The following is an 8,410-nucleotide window of genomic DNA, read 5'->3' as shown; positions in this document are numbered from 1 at the left end:
AGTTGCCGAGCCATTCATCCTGTGCTTGGTGGAGACAAAGAGTGCGCCACAGTCTACAAAGTATGTATTGGCCTCCGGTGCCCCACCCTGCGACATGCATCAGCAGGAAGGAAGTGGTCCTCCGGATTAACCTTCAAACTCCTCTTGCGCTCCTGGATTGGGCTCGATGGGGGAAAAGAAATACGATGCGAACGGCGGCTGTACGAATGTTGCAGGAAAAAAAAAAACAACCGAACCAATCCTCTCTCCAGTAACTCTCAACAACAAGCAGTCAAGAGCTCATCTTCAGTTGCTGCTGCTGCTGCTGCTGCTGCTGCTGCTGCTGCTTCTGTTAGGCTCCTTTTTGTCTCCTACCCCGTTCCGGGTGGGATTACATTTTATTTGCAATTTTTCAATCAGCATTAAAATTATGATCCATCAACCGGTCAGAGCTCAGGCGCGCGAGCATTCCATCGGGTTCGGCAGAGGTTACCACCGTTTGCTACGCAAACATCGCATCGCACACGAGGAGCCAGCCACCATTTGGGGGCAACAAGAAGGACCGTTCGATCCGTTTTTGCTTTACTGGATCCGTTTGGTTCGTTTGGATGGTAGTTGGTGGATGGCTACGAGCGTTCGAGCTAAAGCCGAAGCCCGTAGCAGTTGTTGTTGTTGTTGTGGATGTTGTTTTGCGCTGGTCGCAAGCGATCGCGGCGGTGCACACCACCGTTGACGTTGGGTGGTAATGAAACCGGTAGCATCATCGCGTATATTTATGGCTACTGGCTCCCGCTCATAAACGAAAGCGAATGAAATGATCGTCGTAAAAGCAAATTTTCTGTAGTTATTGAAAAGCGCACCATAAAGTTGCCCGTTGGCGTGTAGCATGATGTTATTGGTGCAGCAACCGCCAGCAGCAGTAGCAGCGCCTGCAAGGGTGTTCCCTTGTTAATAGTTAGAGCTTGGCAAAGGATCGCCCCCCGCCCTCGTTCGGTTAAGATGGTCAACAATATTTCACTTGAGGACGAGAGAGAGAGAGAGATAGAGAGAGAAGATAGGGGGCGAGAGCTGTCACTGCAGGGACGTTCTATCTCCAAACGATGACCCCCGGAAGTTACTTCATGGAGCAAGAAAAGGGCACGGCAAGACGAGTAGGATGTTTATTTCTGATGCAAAAATGTAGGGCGAATTGATTTATAGACGTTGGTTAATATTTATGGGTCAAGAGGATGGATGGAGTTAGGGTTATGAAGAGACTCTCTTCTAATGGTAATATTCTTTTTAAAGACATTTCCTTGTTTGATGTGTTACGCCTGGGAGCTTCCATCAGGAAGTGTCCCCGCCAGAAACATGCACTACATTAGCTAGGAAGTCCCTTGAGCGTAGAACAAACACAATTTTCTGCCGCTGCACGAGATAAACCTACTTTTACGCTTCCGACGGTATTCAATATCAGGCATTAGGGCAGTTGATACTCTTTCTTGAGTGTCGTTGCGTCGTCGCGTCGCGTTAACAATTGATGTACGCGTCCCAGCTAATGCCGGAGAGCCGTTAAATCGAACCAATAGCGTACCTTCTTCTTTACGATGCAATACGCAATTACTTAATGTCTCATCGGGGTTGTAAATGAATTTAAATGAAATCTCACCATTATAGCCACACCACACCGTAGAGAAGGCTTCCTTCGCGGTGACCGCAACCGGTTGTGTGGACCATTTTGGTCGTAAAACACCACGACAAGTACCGGAAATCGTGCTACCGGTGGTTTCACCACCACTCGGCCACCCATCCCCCCGCTGCGTACCTGTCAGGCCGATAAAGTAGAGACATTTCGATTTATCGAAATCGCGCTGAGCGCTTACACGCTGCTGCTACCACCCGCTGCCAATCCAAGAGGGTGCATCGTTAAACGGCGGCGCTGTGACTAATTCTCCCGGTGGCAAAGCCGCGATCACGCGGTGCGCACACCAAGGCCACGGCCAGGAGCACGCGGTCCTTGTCCTGGTGGGTCGCTGGAGGACAAACAAGGAGAGAAAGAGAGAGAGAGAGAGAGAGAGAGAGAGAGAGAGAGGCTGGAAGGAATTGCTGCTGGAAATTGGAAACCGGTGATCAAAACAACATCATTACTAGCTGTCGTTCTGGTGGCCCCCGAGGGGAGGCGACCGGGGGAGCGGTAATGCGAAGGAAATCAATACCCCGGGTCCGTGAAAGACCTGGATCCTGGTGATGATGACGACCGCGACGACGATGGCGATCGTTGTTCAATCCAATCCACCAAATCCACAGACAAATGTCGCGAAATATCGAGCTTCGAGCTTTCCTTTCGCTTCCATCGCCAGCCGGCCAGGCAGGCTCGCTATATGGCAATCAAATCGAATGATTCATGGCCCACAATCATTCACCATCGCCGCCGCCAAGCGCTTGGGCTCTAGTGGTCTGTGGTGGAGGAGCATCATGCCGGTGACTGTTGCTGCTGCTGCGCCTTATGGCTACTCCCGTATGTCGGGGACCGTATGCGTGCCAGCATCGTTGGGGGGGTGGAGAACAGTGTTTGTGTGTGTTGAAGGGGGACTCAGATTATTAATCGGACATTAATTGGCCATAAAACTACCGGGCCTGCTGCTGCTGCTGCTGCTGCTGCTGCAGTTGGGGAGTCATTGGACAAGGTTCGTTGGTTGCCTCTGTTTGGTTGGCTTGTTTGCCGTGTAAGGAAGGGGGTCCGTGCCTCTCATCCGGTGCATCCGGTGCGATGACCACTGGCCACAGGGGGTGGTGGTGATAGTGGTGGCGAAAATAATCGCCTGTTATATTACAATACCACCTTCTTCTCGTCTGGACGTTGGACGATTCGATCTTCGCTCGTTCGTTCGTTCGTTCGTTCATTCGTTCATTCGTTTGCAAGCTTAACTGGATGTGACCATGTGACGAGGAGCTGAACGGCATACTTTGGGTGGCCAACAATTATAAGAATGATGAGAGAGAGGGTGGGGTTGGTGGGAGGTAAAACTGCAAACTGTGCAAGCATAGCTGTTTTGTGTCAGCTTGCCGCCGGCCTACATATAGACGCATCGCACTGTGAACGTCATCATCATCATCATCATCATCATCGTCGTCTCGTATCCTCAATTCAATTCCGGCTCAGATCATATACCCTGGAGGTGTAGAGCAGGATTAAGGGAGTGAAATGCAGTGACTCGCGAGGAGAGAGAGAGGAGAGGGAAACGATTTTATTTTGCCTGGGCCATTCCGTGGGTGGGTTTTTGGCGGAACTGATTGTGGGTTTTGCCAACCAGCGGCTAACTGTGTTGCTCCCCGCAAGGTGCTGATGATTTATGCGTTGTTTCGGATGCTATAGAGGGGGTTATGGGGCTCAGACTGCTGCTACTGCTATGTACCCGCATGTTTGACGGTCTCGTACTAATTTGATGGAAAGCAAATTAACAATCGAGCGGTCGGTCGGATGGCCGTGCCATTTCCGCAATTCCGCGCAAACCACGACCAGAACACGCTGCCGGTCGGTTGGTTGGTGGGGGGCAGCACCGTGTCGTTCCGGTGCCGGAATCCTGTAATCAGACCGACCGAAAAGTGGCGGCACAGCAGCAGCAGCAGCAGCAGGAAGTTAAGCAAACAAACAATGCGCGATTTGTGGACTCGGCGCTGCTGTTTGTGGTGCTGCTCAGCTCATCGTGACGCTATCATGACGTTTCACAAATTATTTATCGCACGCAATCCCCTCCCTCGATTGGGGTCCTCGCCAGGGCTCACAAAGCCCCTTTTGCGCGCAGCGTTCAATTCACACTTCACGTTGCCTTGTGTGCGGCTTGATGTTAAAATGCACCGCGTGTTTGCGAGTGAGTTGCACACGCTTTGCGCGGGCTTTGAAGGTTTTGTACAAAGCACCCAGAGGGTTGGTGTTTCGAAAAAATATGTTTTTAATTATTGCTTCTAGAGCGACCAACCGGGCGTCCATTTGGTCTTTTCTGCAAACAATGTTCCGAGGGCTCTGGTGTGTGGCTCTGGTGAATGGAGCTTGGATGTGGCGTTGTGTAAGCGCGAACCTTGACCGATCTAACTTTCCTCTGGCTCATGTTGGCGCCAAAGAGCTTGGCATTCTTGAGTCACCCCTGATCCTACACCGGAAGCACGATATTGTTGGTCCGGGCATAACCAGGCAAGTAAGCGAGCGGCTAATGATTCGTTACCTTGAGATGTGACAGCAGCACCACGGCAGGGTGGGGACCTGCTTTCGAACACTGCTCCAGGAAGTGTTTGAGCTTTTTTGCTCGTGCTTGTTCATAGCTAGTAGGTGCAGTCGCTTACTGGCATAGCATAGCGGCTCAGTCGTTTGCCCGAGGAAACGGTGTACTAGAACTACCGCGCGTTACCGACTTCGATTGGCACCCGGTAATAAGATGGAGTCGCGCACACCTTCGTGTGATGGGTTTTTTTTTCGTTCGTTGAGTGAAGAAAGGGGTGGACGCTCCTGCGGGGTGTGGAGTATGATTTTCAGTTTGGCTTCCCGCCTGCTGACGCCGGGGGAAAGGCAGTTCCGTTGCATGTCACAGCGACTTCAAGCGACGCTGGTTTTCGAAAGAAACGAGATGATTTCCGCTGCCACGTGAGCCCTCGCGCTGCTGCAACTCCTGGTGCTAATGGGAATTTGGATTATTTTCGTCCTTTTTTTCTTCTTTTTGTTCGCTATTCCACTAGCGTAGCTCGTTTACTTTGCTCGTCCGGACGTTTGGCTGTGTGTTTCTGCGCTTCGGTTTTCCTTTCGCTGGTAGCGGCTGTCTCGGTATGTTTTTGTGTCACTTTCCATTAGCAGGCAAACGTCGATGTTGCGTGTCAGTGTTAGTGGCTGGGAGTGGGGTACTTCCAAGGAAAATGGTATCCAGGGAGTAAGAATTGGGAACGGTACTACTGACTGTTCTGTACTTGCCTTTTTCGAGAACTGTTACCGGTGCGGAACGATTGTTTGCCGAATTCCTTGTCTTAAGCGTTTCACAATCATTGGCTTTGTTCATTGGCATTTTATGGAGAAAATGGAGCGGTTTAAACTTTTTTCCTAACCTAAAAGGGAAAGAATATTGGAAAATCATTCTGCACACTTACTACAATTCCATTAGCATCTTCGATGTAACGCTGGCCACGCTGCGATGACTCTCGATAGCTCATCAGCCACCTTTCGGAGTCAGATACAGTAGAAAAATACTGGAACGTTATTGGATTTGTTGTAAGGAAGGAAGGAATACCTCGTTAAATCTATTAGTGCATGTTAGTTTCTGCAATGCAGTTAAAAGTCTTTTATTAGTTAATCGGGTTGCGGAACAATTGGAAAAATTACAGCAAGGGTCAATATTATTTTTCTACGTTATCGGCTTCAGTCCATAGTTTTGGTTACCCTAATTCGATCCGATTTTTCAGTCACAAGAGATTTATCCAAACAACACTTTGAATTTGTGTACCCATTCCCCTACATGGACCTGTCTTTCGTCATCTCCCGTCTCGCCATTAGCGAGTGCGGCTTGAAGCGTGGTAACAAGATCATGAATGAAGTGAAAAGAGTTTAACAGATTATTAGGGGTGACTATTCTTACCAGATATGATATCAGTCAAAATTACGAGCAGGGCTAGTTTATAGTTCATTTTGTTCTTGGTTCTTAAAGCACACTTTAAGCAGTGGCAGCTTCAACGACAGGTTATGGTTTTATATGAAATTGAAGGTGCGTGTGTTCATGGCCTCCGACAAGGAATCGGTGAATGCAGTTAGCACACAATATCAAGCCTTGTATGCCTGTTTGGCTTACACAATATAAACCCAATCTGCTACTAAGCTTGTGGTCTCCGGGATATCAGAATATTTTAATTTTATCGGATCAGCTAACTCTTAATCAATTAATGAATCAGTATATCAGTTTATGTTCATTTATGCAATGTAGTAATTCATCTCTTTATTAGGTATTCGGGTTCCGGAACGAGCAAATACATTACAGTATTTATCCAAAAAAATCTTTTATTTGGTTCCACGTATTTTCAAAGAACTGTCTTTCATCATCTCCCATCTCGTCATCGCCGAGAACAGCTGCAAGCATAGCAATAAAATCGTTAATGAATATTTTGGGAAAGAGTTTCTCAGATTATTAGAGCTGAATATTCTTACCAGATATGATACCAGTCAAAACTACGAGCATGGCTAGTTTATAGTTCATTTTGTTCTTGGTTCTTAAAGCACACTTTTAGCAGTGGCAACTACAACCACAGGTTATGGTTTTATATGAAATTGAAGGTGCGTTTTTTCTTGGCCTCCGACAAGGAATCGGTGAATGCTGATTGTTTATTGTTTATTGTTGTTGTTCATCGGCCTCAAATTGGCTAAATGAACTGAATAGCATGGAATAACTAGATACAAGTTTTAACAATCGTCAAGGATTAAAACATAGCTGCCATGTTGCTCGGTAGGTTTATGCGAGCTACAAAATCACATAAAATTCCAACCATATTCAAACTAGTGATTTTTGTGTGCATTATTAAGAAGTAGATTGCGAACCATCGAGTATAACTAAGGATATTTATGTAATGATTTTACGAAAAGGAACCCGGTCAGTGACTCTTGATTGTGTTGCTGTCGCCATTGGCGGAGCTAACTTTTAATCAATAAAAAATGGGCCAATTTATGTTAGTTTATGTAATGCCGTTTTTAAAGTCTCTTTATTACATTGTCGTGATAAAGAAAAAGTAAATAAAATACAAGCAAGGGTCGATTTATTTTTTCCAAATTAACGCACTCATATAACGCAATCATATAACGGATGATGTCAGCCACTGGGGATCATATCAAGCAATTGATCTGCAAATTTTACCCCTTCCTTGACCGATGACACAAGGTGTTTCAATGGTTCATCAAAGACTCCTCTCTCTTCACCATCATTGGCGAGAGCCGCTGGAAATACAGATGTGTAATCGTAAATGTATGCTGTGGGAAAGATTTCAACAACTCATTATGATTAGTGTTTTTACCAGATACGAGAGCAGTGAAAATTACGAGCAACGCTAACGTGTAGTTCATTTTCTCTTACTTGGTGAACCACTTTTTGCCCAATGACTACTTCTACAACCGGTTTCGTTTTTATACCCAACTCAAAGTGCGTTTCCTTCTGCCATTCGTTAATTAATCGGCTAATATTGAACAAAAAACAATTAGTTAAATTTGACACAATTGATTTAGCGTTACAAAAAAGTAATCAGCGGAGGAGTTGTAACATCGATTAATTATTGCATTTGCAACGGAAAATGGGTTTAATGGCCCAACGTACTAGTCTAAAAATCTTGTTTTGTGCTTCTGGCAAAAACGCGTCTCCCTTTCAAGATCAATGGCACGGTATAAAAACAAATGATTGGATATGCTTCGAGTCATATTAATTATTCGAAAGTACTGCCTACACCTGTGGTGTGGAGAATGTGATGAAAATCGTTGATAATATGGTAGATCCGTTATCTTCTTGATTTTTTTCTAAGACCTGACATTCCTCACGATCGCTATCATTTTATATTTGAGCTTAAGCTTATAGTTTTCTGTGAGATCGTAGATTCAAATAATCAAATAATAGTAACTAAGCAGAATGTTTTGCAACATTGATAACTAGATTGTAGAGTTTCCGGACAAATCGACAAAACGCATAACGGTATGCAATGTTTAAGGCCTCTTTATTTGATATTTGGGATATAGTAGTACATTATGCACCTTGGATGTGTATTGAATTATAAACGAATGTACTTTTCTTGACTGGCCCAGAGCTGACGTATTGGTGCGGTCGTCGTTGTTGTCACTAGCCACTGGGGATCAGATCGAGAAATTTATCGGCAGACTTGACTCCTTCCTTGACAGCTGCCATTAGGTGTGCCATTGGCTCTCGAAGGGCAGGAATGAACCTCTCCTCATCATCACAGTAAACAGCTGCCAGTAAAAAGAAGGAACGAAGTGAAGATATCAAAAGTGATACATTGATTAACATATTACCTGCTACGAAAAGAGCAAAGATTGTTAGAAGTGCGAACGTGTACTTCATTGTAATGTGAACGATGCAACGACAACTTGATTTGTGTAGCAGCAACATGCAGAATGCAGTTTTATAGGGCCGATTTCAATTCATTGCCAGCATCTCTTTTATCGCGTTAATGTAAAGAAAACATTAATCATAAAAGAGTCATAATATTAATATGTTGAGCATAAACACGATTAACAAAAGGGTACTCATCGATTAGTTGTGGGATTGAAAACCTATTTACGGTGGAAGTGCAAATGTTTTGCTTCTAGCAAATAGGTTGTTTCTTTTCATTGAATGTTTGAGCCATAATGAGCCTAAATTGATTTGATGTATGTGTAATCCTACATATTACAGGCGTACCAGCATTCATATGGATTTTTTGTTTA

General features: G+C 45.4%; 1 protein-coding gene and 1 long non-coding RNA gene across 2 annotated transcripts in view; one reads left to right on the top strand and one right to left on the bottom strand.

Annotated features, from left to right (window-relative positions):
* Window positions 1–8,410, top strand: part of LOC126572036 (ankyrin repeat domain-containing protein 29) — a 182,685-nt gene that overhangs the window by 24,264 nt on the left and 150,011 nt on the right. The gene's annotated exons all lie outside the window — the stretch shown is intronic.
* LOC126572039 (uncharacterized) lies at window positions 7,665–8,104 on the bottom strand. Its single transcript, XR_007607936.1, has 2 exons — window positions 7,997–8,104; window positions 7,665–7,933 (listed from the first exon to the last, which is right to left on the bottom strand). It is a non-coding gene; the product is annotated as an uncharacterized LOC126572039 (long non-coding RNA).

The sequence above is a fragment of the Anopheles aquasalis genome, chromosome 2 (genome assembly GCF_943734665.1).
Source record: "Anopheles aquasalis chromosome 2, idAnoAquaMG_Q_19, whole genome shotgun sequence".
In the NCBI taxonomy this organism is placed as follows: domain Eukaryota; kingdom Metazoa; phylum Arthropoda; class Insecta; order Diptera; family Culicidae; genus Anopheles; species Anopheles aquasalis.
Note: the sequence above shows the minus strand (reverse complement) of the source record. Positions and strands in the feature narration are given on the sequence as shown.